The sequence below is a fragment of the Schistocerca nitens genome, chromosome 2, assembly GCF_023898315.1.
Source record: "Schistocerca nitens isolate TAMUIC-IGC-003100 chromosome 2, iqSchNite1.1, whole genome shotgun sequence".
NCBI classification, from domain to species: Eukaryota; Metazoa; Arthropoda; class Insecta; order Orthoptera; family Acrididae; genus Schistocerca; species Schistocerca nitens.
The window spans coordinates 957580671-957596640 of NC_064615.1; positions in this window are offsets into that span (position 1 = coordinate 957580671).

Consider the following 15970-nt stretch of genomic DNA (forward strand, 5'->3'; position numbering starts at 1 on the left):
GAGACTGTTTCTGTTACCGTAGGGGAATCGTGGAAATATCACGTTTGCAAGTCAACTTCTTCTCACACCCAGCTAGGTGGTGGGTCCATGAATGACGACCCCAAATAGTTCTCAAAAAGGTTTCGGTACTGGGTTCTGTTTGTTAAGACCAAGAACTCGTCGATCATGTATTGCCACAAATCGAGGACTTCCTTTTCGCCGTCGCGGTACATGTAGTGTATCGCTATTCCTTGCACCCAGTTGACCGCATTCATCCGGGTCATCGAGAAATAGACGGCGTCGGGATGAAAGAGGTCCAGGGGCACAATCGAAACATTGGGGCGGCGTAAGAGGAAAGCCAGTCTCTGGCGGATCACTTTCCAGCACTCGCGTGCGGGGCCACAGTTCAGTCTGTGTTCGTCCACAGCTACCGTCGCGCAACGGGGGCACATGGGGCCGTCAGTTAGGTGAATGGCAAGCAGACTTCGTCGGGTCGGAAATTTCTTGTTAGTGACCACGTAACACATCGACCGCACTAAAGTGGACAAGAAGGGCGAGTGGATGGCTCGCCAAATCCGGGTCCAGTCGACCGTGCGGTGGCGTTGTACAATGTCGTTAGCCGGATTCCAGCGTTGCAGAACACTGTAATAAATGTTTGCTGTCGGATTCCGTGTCTCCGGTATAGCCCCCAACATATAGCTGTGCTCCACGAGAATCGTCCTAATATGTGATAGCGACGGGGATAAATGTCCAACGGGTACCGGTGGTCACAGCGTGTGTGAGGCCACCTCTGCTATCAGGGGGCGAGGAAGACTGTCTGTTGGTGAAAGCCAGAGTCGACGCATTGAGCGAAAGTACAGCACCACCGCTCTGTGCTTCACGTGAGTGAGTCCGACACCTCCTTTGTGGAAGGGTAAAGTAAGAGCAACACATCGGATCTTAAAAACGGCACCAGCGTTCACCACGTGTCCAAACACTGCCTGTGTCCCGGAAGCAATCGCGTCTGTCGTCGGGAATACGTGGGGGTAATGGCTGAGAAGCCATGTATGTACACACTGACGTACTGAGCGCGTTGGAAAATGTCCTACGATCTAAATTTGTTGAGGCGAGCCTCTATGTGGAGTCGTCGTAAGACCTTACGATACGCGAAGGCCACCGTACGTTGTATTTGTCGATGGAGCGATATTCCTAAACATTTGAGCACTGAGACTTTTGTAAGGGGTACATTCAGTTCTGAAAGAATGCCTCGTCCCGTCTCCATGTAGCGTGATTTCCGGAGGTTGATCACACTGCCTGCCACCGCCCCATACTGTTGGAGCTAGGAAACCGCCGTTCGTATTTCGTCACCACTCCGTGCTCAAAACATCACATCATCGGCGTATGCGCCACATCGAAAGGTCACAGAACGGAGACTGTGACCTTCCAAGCGTCTCAGTAGTCCGTGAAGAGTTGGTTCGAGGGCAATGGCGAATAACATGGCAGAAAGAGGACAACCCTATCTGACGGACCTGTTGAGGACAAATAGCCGTTTACCATAATTCTCGTGACCGCCCCATAGATCAAACGAGGCACAACAGATGTCGTCGTGCGTGGGATACCGATGTGTTCCATAACTGCACGCAGAAAACCATGTTGGGCGCGATTGAAAGCGTGGTCAAAATCCAGCGCAAAAAGAGCGCCGTAGAGACGGCATGTTTGCATCAGCGCCACCACGTCTGTATAGGTGCTCAAAGCCGTAAACACATTAGAGTCCCCTCAGAGGCAGGTTCGATCAGTGTGAATGGCCGCCATTACCGTAGATCTGAGCCTCTCACGGAGGATGCGTGTCAACTGTTTGTAGTCGGTGTTTAGCATTGTCAGTGGTCGAAAATCAAGTGGGCGACAGCCTCCTCCGGATTTGGGCACCGGAATCAAGAGGCCCTCAGTGAATTCAGATGGTACCTGAAAATCGGGGTTCAGGAGTTCTCTGTACATCCTGACCCATGTTGGGCCCATAAGATCAAAAAACATTTTATAAAATTGAAGAGGGAGTCCGCGCAATATAGCCTCTCGTAGTTCTTCCACAGTCACCTCCGACAACAGCGTTACAGCATCTTGCGCGTTCTGAGAGACGGGTAGGTCGGATAGTACTTCCCTGTTTCCCACATCCATGTTGTACGTTCGCTTGTAGAGGAGTGTATATGACTGTGTGAACGCTGGGACGATGGCCATTTGCGTTTCAGCACGTCGTCCATCACCCGTGTCGACATCCGTAATGAGCTGCCTCTTGCGTCTTGTCCTATCTTGAATGATATGGTGGAGGAGAGGTCGTTCTCCTCTAAAATCATCAGTTGTCCTCGCCCGCACCCGCACACTCGCGAGACGTACGGCTGTGATACGTAGAAATTGTGCCTTTACGTGGTGTTCTGCCGATTGTCGTTCCGGCGATGGCGGTTGCACAGCCAGAGAGCAGTGTAGTCGAAATTAGTGGTCGCAGTATACCAGCGCGCTCTATTTCGCCCATACCTTGCTAATGTTCTCTCAAGGTAGGTTTGACACACCATAACCACCACTGAAGTATGGAACCGTAGGCGGGTAATCGCCGATGGCACACGCTTCATGTGGACTCAACTTCGCGTCTGCAGTTTAACTCATCAAGAAGGGCCACAATGAGGCGTCAGGACCTCTACTTCGTTGGACGCGTTGGCGGGAGAGGGTGAGAGTACGCACAAACGCTAGGTGGTCCGTGAACACTGCCGGCCACTTCTCAGCGTCGACAACTGCCGATCGCAGGCCACGTGGGATGTAAACTCGATCCAAACGGCTCGCGGTATGACTAGCAAATTAGGTGTATGCTCTTCGGTCGCCGCGTTGTATAACCCGTGTGTCTGACAAAGCCAAGTTCTTTACAAGCACCTGAAGTGCTGGGCAGGTGGTATAGTGCGGCATCTGGTCGGATGGTCTAAGCACACAATTGAAATCTCTGCCTACTACCAAGTGGTCGGAATTGCCCTGGAAGAGCAGTGTTATGTCTTCGGCAAAAAAGGTGTGGGGTCTCTCCTTCTGTCGGTGCCGGAAGGAGCATACAGGTTCACCAGGCGAACTGTACCAACTGTGAGTGCGAGCCCCTGGGCCGCCGGTAAATAGGAGACTTCAGTCGCCATAATCCCTTCCCTCAACAGAATTGCCGTACCTCCACCCTCATCTGAAGGCACAGCGTAGGCGTCATATCCGTAGGTATCGATACAGATTCCTGATCGGACTTCTTGAAGGTAAACAACATCCAGATCCGCAGCTCGTAACGTATCTTGGAACATACGAGTTTTGAGAGCAGAAGTAACGCCGTTGACATTGATCGTGGCGAGGTGGTATGCCTCTTCCATCAAGACGTGGGGGCTGTGCTTGGTATTACAGGTGTGGAGCGTCTCAGGTCGTAGAGATAGGAAGCGATGAGTGTGGGTCATGCAGGCCTACGCGTCTGTCGCCGTCAACGTAGACGCTGCCAGCGGAATCGGTGTATCGTCATGGTCCTGAAAATTATCGTGCATCTCCATCTCCTGCGCCCAGTCTCCCAGGGAGGTCGATACCAGAGGATCTCGAGATGCAGACGAAGTTGTGGGTTCCCCGGGGGCAGGGCTTCGGTGATCTCCTGCATCCCAACAGTGCGCGGTCCCACCGGTAGCGGGGGAAGACAACGAACCGTGCGATACGTTAGTATCGGCCGTATCGGATCGGAGTATCGGCTGACGTGCCTCATCATCCATCGTTGCTTCCTCGGGCCGTTCTACTGCGTCGCTCGTTATGGGCCGTTTCTTATGGCGCTTCGGCGATTTCTGTTTACGCTGTCTCGCCTCTGTGTCCGACGGAGAGCAGGGGCTGGACGCGCCATCCTGTTCTTCAACTTCCGCCGCACCGTCGGCTTGTCATTGTAGCGGTGCGCCTGGGCTCGACGAGAGGGCAACAGAGGCATCGGCGGTGGAAGACGCAGGGGGCTCCTCAGGAACTGTTGCGGGGGGCCTCCAAGGCTTGCAACAGTATAGAAGGGTCGCCATATAAAGGTGACGTCTCCCGTCTCGACGCCGTAACAAACGTAATCGACATAGAGGTCGCTATTGACGGTCGAATCTGATCTGCTGAGGGCGTCTGTACGAGACGGCGTTGCAGGCATTCAGTACACACATGTCCTACCTGTCCACATCTGGAGCAGGTCCTCAAGACGACGTGGTCTTTCGGGGGCCGAGAATCTATACCGTCCGGAGAACGTTTTACTGAAGCAATTGTGTGATGAATCCGGTAGTGAGATGAGTGCAGAGTAGGATGACGATTCTTTTCCAGTGCAAACTGTTGTCTCAGTTGACTCAGAAGCAGCAGATGACCAGCAAGCAGAATATCATACATCTGATCATGCCCTACCTCTTGCACAACGCAAGCATGAATCATTCTACCACAGTTTTTGTACCAATGGGCATGCAATCAACTGCACACCCTTTTTCTTCTATTATTTAGCTGTCAGATTTACAGATACGAGGCCGTTGGGATCTAGCACGGCGTTCCGTATTACCCTCCTGAACCCACCGATTCCGTATTCTGCTAACAGTCATTGGATCTCGACCAACGCGAGCAGCAATGTTGCGATACGATAAACCGCGATCGCGATAGGTTACAATCTGACCTTTATCAAAGTCGGAAACGGGATGGTACGCATTTCTCCTCCTTACACGAGGCATTACAACAACGTTTCACCAGGCAACGCAGGTCAACTGCTGTCTGTGTATGAGAAATCGGTTGGAAACTTTCCTCATGTCAGCACCTTGTAGGTGTCGCCACCGGCGCCAACCTTGTGTGAGTGCTCTGAAAAGCTAATCATTTGCATATCACAGCATCTTCTTGTCGGTTAAATTTCGCGTCTGTAGCACGTCGTCTTCGTGGTGTAGCAATTTTAATGACCAGTACTGTATTTCCGGCAACCATTTCGCCTAGGCTTCCCTGAACTTCCTATTTATTTCATTCCAGCCCGACTTATATTGCTTTATACCTGTCTCTTCCTGAACATTTTTGTACTTCCTTCTCTCATCGATCAATTGAAGTGTCATTTTACCCCAGGTTTCTTCACAGTTACCTTCCTGTACCTATGTTGATCTTTCCAATATTTGTGATTGCTCTTTTTACAGGTGTCCACTAATTTTCAGCGGAAATGCCTACTCTGGTGTTAATTATCGCAGCTTCCACACATTTAGCGAACGTCAAGCGCATCTCATCGTTCCTCAATGCTTCAGTAACCCACTTCCTTCCACACTGATTCTCGCGTACGGTTCTCTCAAATTCCGTCCTATTCTTCATCATTATTAAATTGTGGTTTGGATCTATATTTGCCCCAGAGTACACCTTGCAATACAATATCTGATTTCGGAAACCCTCGTCTGACCATCATTTAATCCAGCTGTAATCTTACCCCAGCCATTTTCCAGGTATATCTCGTCCTCTTTTGATTTTTTATCATTGTACTTGTTATTACTAACAAATTTATTACAGAGCTCAGTTAGTGATTCTCCTCCGTCATTCCAACTACCTAGTGCATATTCTGGTGTAAGCATTTCTTTTTTTACCTTCCCTGACAACAGCATTTCAATTTCCCACGGTTATTAGATTTTCATCTCCCTTTACATACAGAATTGCCCTTTTAATATCCCCATATATTAACTGCGTCTCTTCATTTTCTGCTTGCGACATCGACACGAATACGTGAACTACTGTTGTCGGTGCAGGTTTGCTGTAGAATCTGATGAGAACAACCGTATCACAGGAGTGTTCACATTAACTCACTTTCTGCTCTATCTTCTTATTCGTAACGAACACTGCTTCCGTTATGACATCTGCTGAAGATAATATCGTATATTCGTCTCACCAGAAACCCTTCTGTTCTTTCCATTTCACTTCATTAACCCCCCTCCCCCACTACGTGAAGACTGACTTTGCATTTCGTTTTGGATATTTTTTGGCTTATTTACCTATTTAAAACTACTCCGACACTCGCTTCGTCTAGTAGATTGTTATCCCGTCTTGGTTATTCCATATTTTTCTCATGGTCACCCCCCCCCCCCTCCCTTGGGAGACCACTCCCGGAGATACGAATGGGGGACTGAACTGGAATATTTTGCCAATGGGGAGATCGGGAGATCACCGTGACACTTTTTGAATTACAGACCACATGTTCTGTGGATACAACTTATGTGTCTTTAATGCTGTACACATAATTTTTGCAGAATACGCGATCAACACAGTAAACTTGTTAAGATAATGTTAAATTTCCCACATGTTTTCCCGATTATAATCGATAAGATTTCATTGTGTTGTCAGGGTGGTGAGCCTAACCAAATATTTTGTCAGGTGATTACTCTGCCATATTTTATTAATTTATTGTCCTCTTCATTAATGCTTATTAGTTTCAGAGATGTTACAATCGACCACGTTTTCAATTTAACAAAATGAAGAACTGAACGTGATTTGGCAGGCGAATGTCAATGAAAATTAGAGTGTAAAGAAGGATTTTAAATGACTGTGTATATTACTCATTTAGTTTTCTTAATTTTACTCAGTTGAGCCTCATTCATCTCTGAAAATTTCAGTAATGGGGTGACAACCTCGCATTTAAGCACTAAATCCTCACACGATAACCTAACACGTCCCCAATTAGGTAAAAGTCTACAGAGGCATGGCTGCATAATATCGTCGATGAGGACACAGATTATGGAGCATGGAGCGTACAATTCGCCATTTATTGTATGCTCATTGTCTCTAAGTTTCCGTTGGGCTTTCATCATTGTCTCACGTAATAAGAAGATAAATTTACTAAGCGTTTTATATATTTGATTTCTTGTATTCTGATAAACTTTACACCTTTAATGTTTTGTTGCATTATGGAGAGGTTACGGCTTCTATTTTTGTTCCAGTGAATTAATTTCATGGACGCTAATACCTGCTGTAGTGTTTTAAGTGTCTCTCTGCTGATCTTTTCCTTTTTAATTAGAATTTTTCTAAGCTGATTTCATTCATTACTTGTGCTAGATCCAATTTTGGATATAATTTCTGTTTTCTTTATGGCAGAAACGTTAACGTTTATTTGTTGTTAACCACACGCCACATTATATTGTACAGGTGCTTCTTAATGTTTTTGCTGTTCTTATAGTTCACTATGATGCCATTTATGACTCTCCATTGGAGTCAGTAATGTCACCAAAGTTCCTGGAAGGCATAATGAGCAGCGATATGTAGCGGAACTATCACAAATACTCTGTTGTCGGTGAAACATGCATCAGATTTTAGCTTTGTAACAGAATTCTGGGAAATTATCGTTTTCATGAGAAACAGAGATCTATACTCTTTACACGATTATGAATTGCGTGGCAGAGGACATATCCCATTGTATCTCTTATTCGGATTTCTTACCGTTCCAATAATTGCGTATCCAGCACTTCCAGAACCACTGCGTAAACGAACTCGCAATAATTACTCTTATTCTTATCTTAGTAGCCCCTAAGGGACAATTTGTAGGTATCTGTGTTACATTCATGGAATCCGGACTGTATACCGGTTCTTGAACCATTGTAAGTTGGTTTTCGCTGTATATTTGGCACCTATCTTCCAGCGCCTGGCTGTTCTATGTAACAATGTTGTGTATCAAAAAAATCGGTGATTATTCTTGTTGCCTTTCGTTATGTACCTCCAGTATACATTGTTAAACAGATATGGTATCGATCCTACACACTTCAGCAATATTCTAGGATGTGACAGACCAGTGTTTTGTAACCAATATCCTTTGGAGACGGACTGCATTTTTACAACCAAACGAAGTGTGTCATACGCTGTACCGACGACTGAATCTCCATGATCTTTCCATTTCACATCCCCAAAAATTTATGCACCGATGCTTTTGTATGAGTTGTAGTCATGGATTGCTCTGATCTTTCTTTCTCGCATAGTTTTACATTCCTAAACATTCAGAGCAAGTCAACAGTTTTTCCACTAATTCCAAATGATATCAAGATCTTCGCGAATACCGAAGCACGCACTTTCAGATAGCACTTCATTATGGACCACTGCGTTATCTGACCGAGCGAGGTGGCTCAGTGGTTAGCACACTGGACTCGCATTCGGGAGGACGACGGTTCAATCCCGCGTCCGGTCATCCTGATTTAGGTTTTCCGTGATTTCCCTAAATCTCTCCAGGCAAATGCCGGGATGGTTCCTTTGAAAGGGCACGGCCGACTTCCTTCCCCATCCTTCCCTAATCCGATGAGACCGATGACCTCGCTGTCTGGTCTCCTTCCCCAAACAACCCAACCCCAACTGCGTTATCTGAAAAAGATTGGCGTTCTATTAAACTGAGTTCAGGTAACTAATGTAAAAATTTAACAACAAGGTCCCCAACATGCTTTCCAGGCACAAACCTGAAGTTTCTTTTGTAGATGTTTCTTTGTGCAAGGTATCAAGCTTTGTCCTCCCTACCAATAAATCCTCAGTCCAGTAACAAATATGGTTTAGTATCCTACAAGCGTTGTTGTGGTACGGACTCCAATGCTTTTCGGAAGTAAAGAAATATGACTGTCTACCTCATTTCCTTGATCCATGGGTTTTGGAACAACGAGCGAAGAAAGCGCAAGTCTGGCTTTGCCAGATCGATGTTTTCTGAAACTATGGAGGATTCTGCTCGACGTACTTCAGTATGTAAGACCTCAGAGCTTGTTTTACATTAGATACATGTCAGTCGTAGTTGACGCTAGTTTTTGGATCACATCAGCTACCCTTCTTGTAGACGGATGGGGTCTTTGCTTTCTTCAGTTACCTTTATATGTTTGAGAGGGCCTCATTAAATTTTATACTCCTCACCTGCTTCTCAACAATACTATCATTAATATCGATATCATCTTTCTTTGCAGTTTCCTGAGTATTAAACTGGGACCATACAGCCGTACTTTACTTAGTACAGAACCATTTTTAAACGGACTTCAGTATTCATGCTTTTGCTTGGCTGCCCTCAGTTTCAGTTTCTGTGTCGTCCATGAGTGTGTGGAGACAATTTTCGCTTCATTGACAGCTTTTAAATACGATCAGAATTTCTTTGAGTTTTGTGAGAGGTGTTACGAGAAAATTTCTATTATGGTAGATGATGAAGGCTTCGAAAGTTGCTCTCTTGAGAGGCACACACGTTTCATTTACCATATTTCTACGGTCCTATGCCTTGATTTACATCTGCTGCGTGGTAATCGCTTTTTCCTTAGAAATTTCTTTGCGGCTACTGCACATCCTACTATGAACAGTTCCACAAGGAACATATCCATATACAGCTTGGTTAACTGTTTTTATAAACGACTCACTATTGCCAACCACCTGAACTGTTTCTACTTCTTGGTCGAGATGCGATACTACTACCCCTTTACCTATTTTACCTTTCATGTAAACCTTTCATCCTGCCTTAGATGTCAATTCTTCTTTCGTATACACTGTTGCTGCTCCCCTCTACTGATCACTAGTACCAGTTCCATTGTGGATATCAAGAAAGAGATGAGCTATCTTCGTTACCGGAGGATCTGATTCCGCTGTGAGGGGGTTTCCTCATTATCTGTTGTAATAAGTTTTCAGAAAAAATTTAACATTACTTCAGAGACTATCGTATCATGTCCACTACGTGCATAATTGTAATTATTCCAGATAAAAGGGTCTTGAAATGATGGCATTATGATTAGAGAACACTCGTTACTGTCGAGCTGACGTTACCTCAAAAATTTACATCCGGACGTGAAGATAGGCGCTGGTAGTCGATAGAAGGCAAAAGAGCTCAAGTACTTATATATACTCACGCCTGATACCTTCTCTTGGCCAAATAATCTCGCATCTTCTTGAGTTTCTGTCTCGGTGAATTTAATATTCTTGTCTACCACGACAAATAAACTAATAACATTTCTCATTAACCTACCTTTTTTTGTCAGTTAAAGTGCCTAAAATACCATGCCTGTCAGTTTAGAGTTTCAACTCTCTTTCCTTAGAAAGTATTACATAAGCACAAATTGCTTTAAAGAGTTGTAAAAATATTCGTTGGGAAAAGAAAGGACATTTTAACATTTTTAACCTATGTCGTAAAGGTAAGATAAAACAAAAATTATATAAAGTAATGAACGCACAACAGAGAGTTCTACTGCTGTAACTAACTTTGGTAACGTATACGTATACTTTTTTTCAGTAACTGTAAAATTTTTACCATGAGTGAAAAGTGTGGGCTCTGTCGTAGGTTTGTGAGTAGTGGATTACGGTGTGGGATTTGTTCAAAGTATTTTCATTGGGGGGAATGCAGTGGGGAAGCCAGTGGTCATTTTAGGGAGATCCTCTCCTGGGAATGTAGAATCTGTAGTAGAAACAAGTTAATAGAGGAGCAGGAGCGTAAGATCTGTGCCCTTCAGGTGCAGTTACATTGCGCAAAGGAGGAACTAGATAGGTTGAGGAGGGTGAAGGGTGGTGGGGAATGGGAACTGGCAGTTGGCAAGAAGGTACCTAGGAAGAGGAGGTATTCAGACAGTTTTACTTTGCATACATGCAATAGATACGACCAACTGTCAGAGTTGAGTGGAGAGGAGCCTCGTGTAGCCGTAGATGTAGGTAAACTGCAGCAGTCCTCAGCAATTAGGAGGCCTAGGTTAGTTGCAAAGTCTAGCAGAAAGAAGGTTCTGCTGCTAGGTAGTTCCCACGGTAGAGGTGTGGGCCAGCAGTTGGAGGAAGTGTTGGGGAGTGAGTACCAGGTCACCAGCATTGTGAAGCCTAGTGCAGGATTGGCTCAGGTGACTGAAAGCATAGGGGAGTTATGTAAGAATTTTACGAAAGAGGATCAGGTAGTGCTAGTGGGTGGAGCAGGGAACAGTCTCAAGAGGGACGGAGAATATGATGTCAGTGGTGACTTGGTTAAGATAGCTACTCAAACTGGTGGCACTAACGTGCATTTCGTGCAACTGTTTCAGCGTCATGATCGGCCTCACCTCAATGCGGCTGTTAGGCGCGTTAATGTGGGGCTGGGGAGGGCACTGATGGCGGAGGGCATGGATCACATCTCAGTGATGCCAGTTGGGTCTGTCAGTAGATGGGGTTTCACTAGGCATGGCCTGCACCTCAATAGATATGGGAAGGGGAGGCTGGCTAAGCTTATAGGTGACAGTGTAGTGGGTGGTGGTGGTGGTGGTGGTGGTATCACTCATGGAAAAATTCCTGTAGTAGTTGGTGTTAGAGCTGCACCTTTTTTAGACTGAAGTCAGCTGATAGGTATACCTGCTTAAAGGAAGTGCTTCTAACTAAGGGCTCACCTCCAGAGGATGTAATGTTTCCAAGTAGAGAAGGAATTAGCATATTTCATTAAAATATAAGAGGTATTAGAGATAAAGTTAGTGAACTGCTAATAGATGTTAACTCTGAAATTATTGGTATATCACAGCACCATTTAAATAATTTGATAATTCAGAGGCTTCCTTTACCAGGCTACAGATTAGCTGGCTGTTTCTCAAGGAGTTCTTTGCGGGGTGGGGGAGTGGCTCTGTACGTAAAAAACAGTATTTCATTTGAGTCCATAGACGTATCACGACACTGCACTGAACAGATATTTGAAAGTTGTGCAGCATTAGTTGAATTTAGTGAAACTAAACTTCTAATTGCTGTTGTTTATAGGTCCCCTAACTCCGACTTCAGAGCATTTTTGCTTAAGCTAGAGAGGGTTGTTGATTCACTTTGTAGGAAGTACCAGAAAGTAGTTATATGTGGTGACTTCAATATTAATTTTGTACATGGTTGTGCAAGGAAAAGGATGTTGGTAGACCTCCTAAATTCATATGATCTGATTCAAACTGTGTTTTTTCCAACTAGGGTGCAGGGGAACAGTAGCACAGCCATAGACAATATTTTTATTCATTCTTCATTACTAGATGGGCATTCTGTTACTAAAAGGGTCAATGGCCTTTCGGACCATGATGCACAAATTTTAACATTAAAAGGTTTTTGTACTCAAACCAACGTCGTATTTAACTACAAACTACGTAGGAAAGTTAATCCAACAGCAATAGAGAGGTTTTCAAAACTTGTCAAGGAACAAGAGTGGCAAGATGTTTACAGTGCCGATAATATAGATGATAAATACAATGCTTTCCCTAACACATTTCTCATGCTCTTTGACAGTTGCTTTCCATTAGAACATTCTAAACGGGATATTAGCAGTAATGGACAGCCCGGTTGGCTGACTAGTGGGATAAGGATATCATTTAGAACAAAGAGGGAATTATATCAAAATGTTAGAAGTAGTCACAATCAAGCTACGGTAGCCCATTACAAACAGTATTGTAAGGTGCTTAAAAATGTTATTAGCAAGGCAAAAAGTATGTGGTATGCAAATAGAATAGCTAATTCACAGGATAAAATTAAAGCCATATGGTCAGTTGTGAAGGAAGTGTCTGGTCAGCAGCACAGGGTTAATGATATAAAGTCAGTTCGCAGTAATAATATTTCCGTTACTGATATGTACAGTATTTAACAACCATTTTCTGAGCATTGCTGGTGAATTAAATAAAAATTTAGTTTCTACAGGAAATCATATAAATTTCTTAGCAAATGCCTTTCCGAGGTTGACGTCTGAAATACTCCTCTATGATACAGACAAGAGGGAGATTGAGTCAATAATTAAATCACTGAGGACTACGGACTCTCATAGTTATGATGGAGTGTCTAGTAGAATATTAAAGTACTGTGCTGCACATGTTAGCCCTGTATTTAGGCATATTTGTAATTTTTCCTTTAGGAATGGTCAGTTTCCTGAGCGATTAAAGTACTCAGTAGTAAAGTCGCTTTATAAAAATGGAGACAGGGATAATGTAGATAATTTTAGACCTATTTCTATGCCATCAGTGTTTGCAAAAGTTATCGAAAAGGCTGTGTATGTAAGGTTAATTGATCATTTTATATCACACGATTTGCTTTCAAATGTACAGTTCGGCTTTAGAAGTCGTTTGACAACTGAAAATGCTATATTCTCTTTTCTCTGTGAGGTACTGGATGGGCTAAACAAAAAGTTTCGAACGCTTGGCGTATTTTTCGATTTAACCAGGGCATTTGACTGTGTTGATCTCACAATATTGCTCCAGAAGTTGGATCATTACGGAATAAGGGGAGTAGCTCACAATTGGTTCACCTCTTACTTTAGCAGCAGGCAGCAAAAGGTCATTATTCACAATGTGGATAACGGCTGTGATGTGGGATCTGAGTGGGGTACTGCCAAGTGGGGGGGTGCCCCAGGGATCAGTGTTGGGGCCGCTCCTGTTCCTTATTTATATAAATGATATGCCCTCTAGTATTATGGGAAACTCTAAAATATTTCTGTTTGCTGATGACACTAGCTTGGTAGTAATGGATGTTGTGTGCAACATTGACTCGGTTTCAAGTAGTGCAGTACATGACCTCAGTTCATGGCTTGTAGAAAATAAACTAACGTTAAATCACAGTAAGACTCAGTTTTTACAGTTTCTAACACACAATTCAACAAAACCTGACGTTTTAATCTCACAGAACGGGCATATGATTAGTGAAACTGAACAGTTCAAATTCCGAGGTGTTCAGATAGATAGTAAGCTGTCGTGAAAAGCCCACGTTTAGGATCTTGTTCAAAGACAATATTGCCATTTTCACTATTCTAACGGTATCGAAGGTGAGTGATACTTCGACACATAAATTAGTCCACTTTGCTTATTTTCATTCACTTATGTCGTATGGTATTATGTTTTGGGGTAATTCTTCCCATTCCAGAAGGATATTTTTGGCTCAGAAGCGGGCGGTTCGGGCAATAAGTGGTGTGAGTTCACGAACCTCTTGTCGACCTCTGTTCACGAGTCTGGGTATTTTGACGTTGGCCTCTCAATATGTATATTCCTTATTGTCGTTTCTTGTTACTAATATTAGTTTATTTCCAACAATAAGCAGCTCTCACTCGGTTAATACTCGGCAGAAATCAAACCTCCATTTCGATCGGACTCCTTAACTCTTGTGCAAAAAGGTGTGCAGTATACTGCTGCATCCATTTTCAATAATCTGCCACTCGAATTCAAAAATCTTAGCAGTAATCCACGCGCTTTCAAATCGAAACTGAAGAGTTTCCTCATGGGTCACTCCTTCTATTCTGTCGAGGAGTTCCTTGAAAAATTAAGCTGATTCTCATTGTATTGCTGATAGCGTTTGCTAAAACTTATGGACTGATTTTCTTTCAGGTTCATGAACACTTATTTTTATCTGTTATTACTTTTGTGTTGCAAGTTCATGTACTGACACGTTCAATGACCTTGGAGATTTGCTCCTCAATTTGGTTCTACGGAACTTGACATGTAAATAAATAAAAATAAATAAATAAGAGGAGAGCGTTACACAACGTGGACAGGAGCTGTTGCGTGCTGCACGTTCTCCGAAAAGACACATTCCTAGTGGCAGTGTAACACTGTGTAGGTGAAACGACGGTGTGCTAACCCGTAACTAGCTGAAAGAATATGTAGATAACGCCGACAAGGCAGTACGTTATTAACTTCTTTAGGAATATATTGGCTTAACTATGTAGAAGTGTTTGCTTCTGAGGCTACATGAGTTTGCCACAAGTTGCCATAGTCATGGGATTTCATACGATGTGAACGTTCGATGAAGGAAGAATTGGACATTAAAGAAAAGAAAGCGTGGCTCCTATATACAGTCAGCAGGTGATGTGTTATGCACACCTGACCCATTTAGGGGCAGTGTTCAGTTCACAACAATGTGATGCAACGCAAGAAATTCACAGCCTAGCCTGTCCCTGAACCATTGGAGCCTCTGGGTCGAGTCATCCACTCGATAGAACCAGGGCCACGATCAAAGGAACAGCTCAGCGAGGCACGAACCTTTATGAAATTCCGTCATCAAGACTAGTCTTCTCAACCTTCTCTGTCAGTTGCACGCTGGAACTGTAGTGAAATGCAGGAAGGTCTGCAAAGGGTTGACGCTTGGTACAGGGAGTGGAAATTGATCCTCAAAATAAATGTAAAGTCATTCTGATACATAGAGAGAAACATCCTTTATTCCATGATTGCAAAACTGCAGAACCATCACACTGTGCAAGCGTCTTAGACCTACTACTGACCCGCCACGTACTGTCAAGTTGCCTAGAGGTGACAGGTCCCGTGCTTGTTTAAGAGAAGGCAGTTTCCATGGGAGAAAATAGTACTTGTGATATCTTCGGTATTTCTTTTAGGTGACCCTCTGTAGTTCCCTCAGGACAGCCACTCGCAGAAAGAGACTCGCTTCTTATGAACCGCGACTAATCTATTCCTCACCTGAGAAGAGCATATGCATAGGGGCCGCATTCTGCGTGGTGCAACGCACTTTCAAACAATAAACAGCTACTACGGCGCAACTCGAAGCTCCGCGGAACTCACGGTCTTCAAACGTGGTCAGGTGATTGGGTGTCAGCCGGCCGGGGTGGCCGAGAGGTTCTAGGCGCTACAGTCTGGAACCGCGCGACCGCTACGGTCGCAGATTCGAATCCTGCCTCGGGCATGGATGTGTCTGATGTCCTTAGATTATTTAGGTTTAAGTAGTTCTAAGTTCTAGGGGACTGATGACCTCAGCAGTTAAGCCCCATAGTGCTCAGAGCCATTTGAACCATTTTTGATTGGGTGTCACATGTGTCATACGTCTGTATGCGAGCTTTCCGTACCCCTAAACATCCTAGGTCCAATGTTTCCGATGTGATAGTTAAGTGGAAAAGTGAAGGGACACCTACAGCACAAAAGCTTACAGGCCGACCTCGTCTATTGACTGACAGAGACCACCGACAGTTGAAGAGGGATGTAATGCGTAATAGGCAGACATCTATCCAGACCATCACTCAGGAATACGAAACTGCATCATGATACACTGCAGGTACTATGACAGTTAGGTGGGAGGTGAGAAAACTTGTATTTCACGGTCGAGCGGC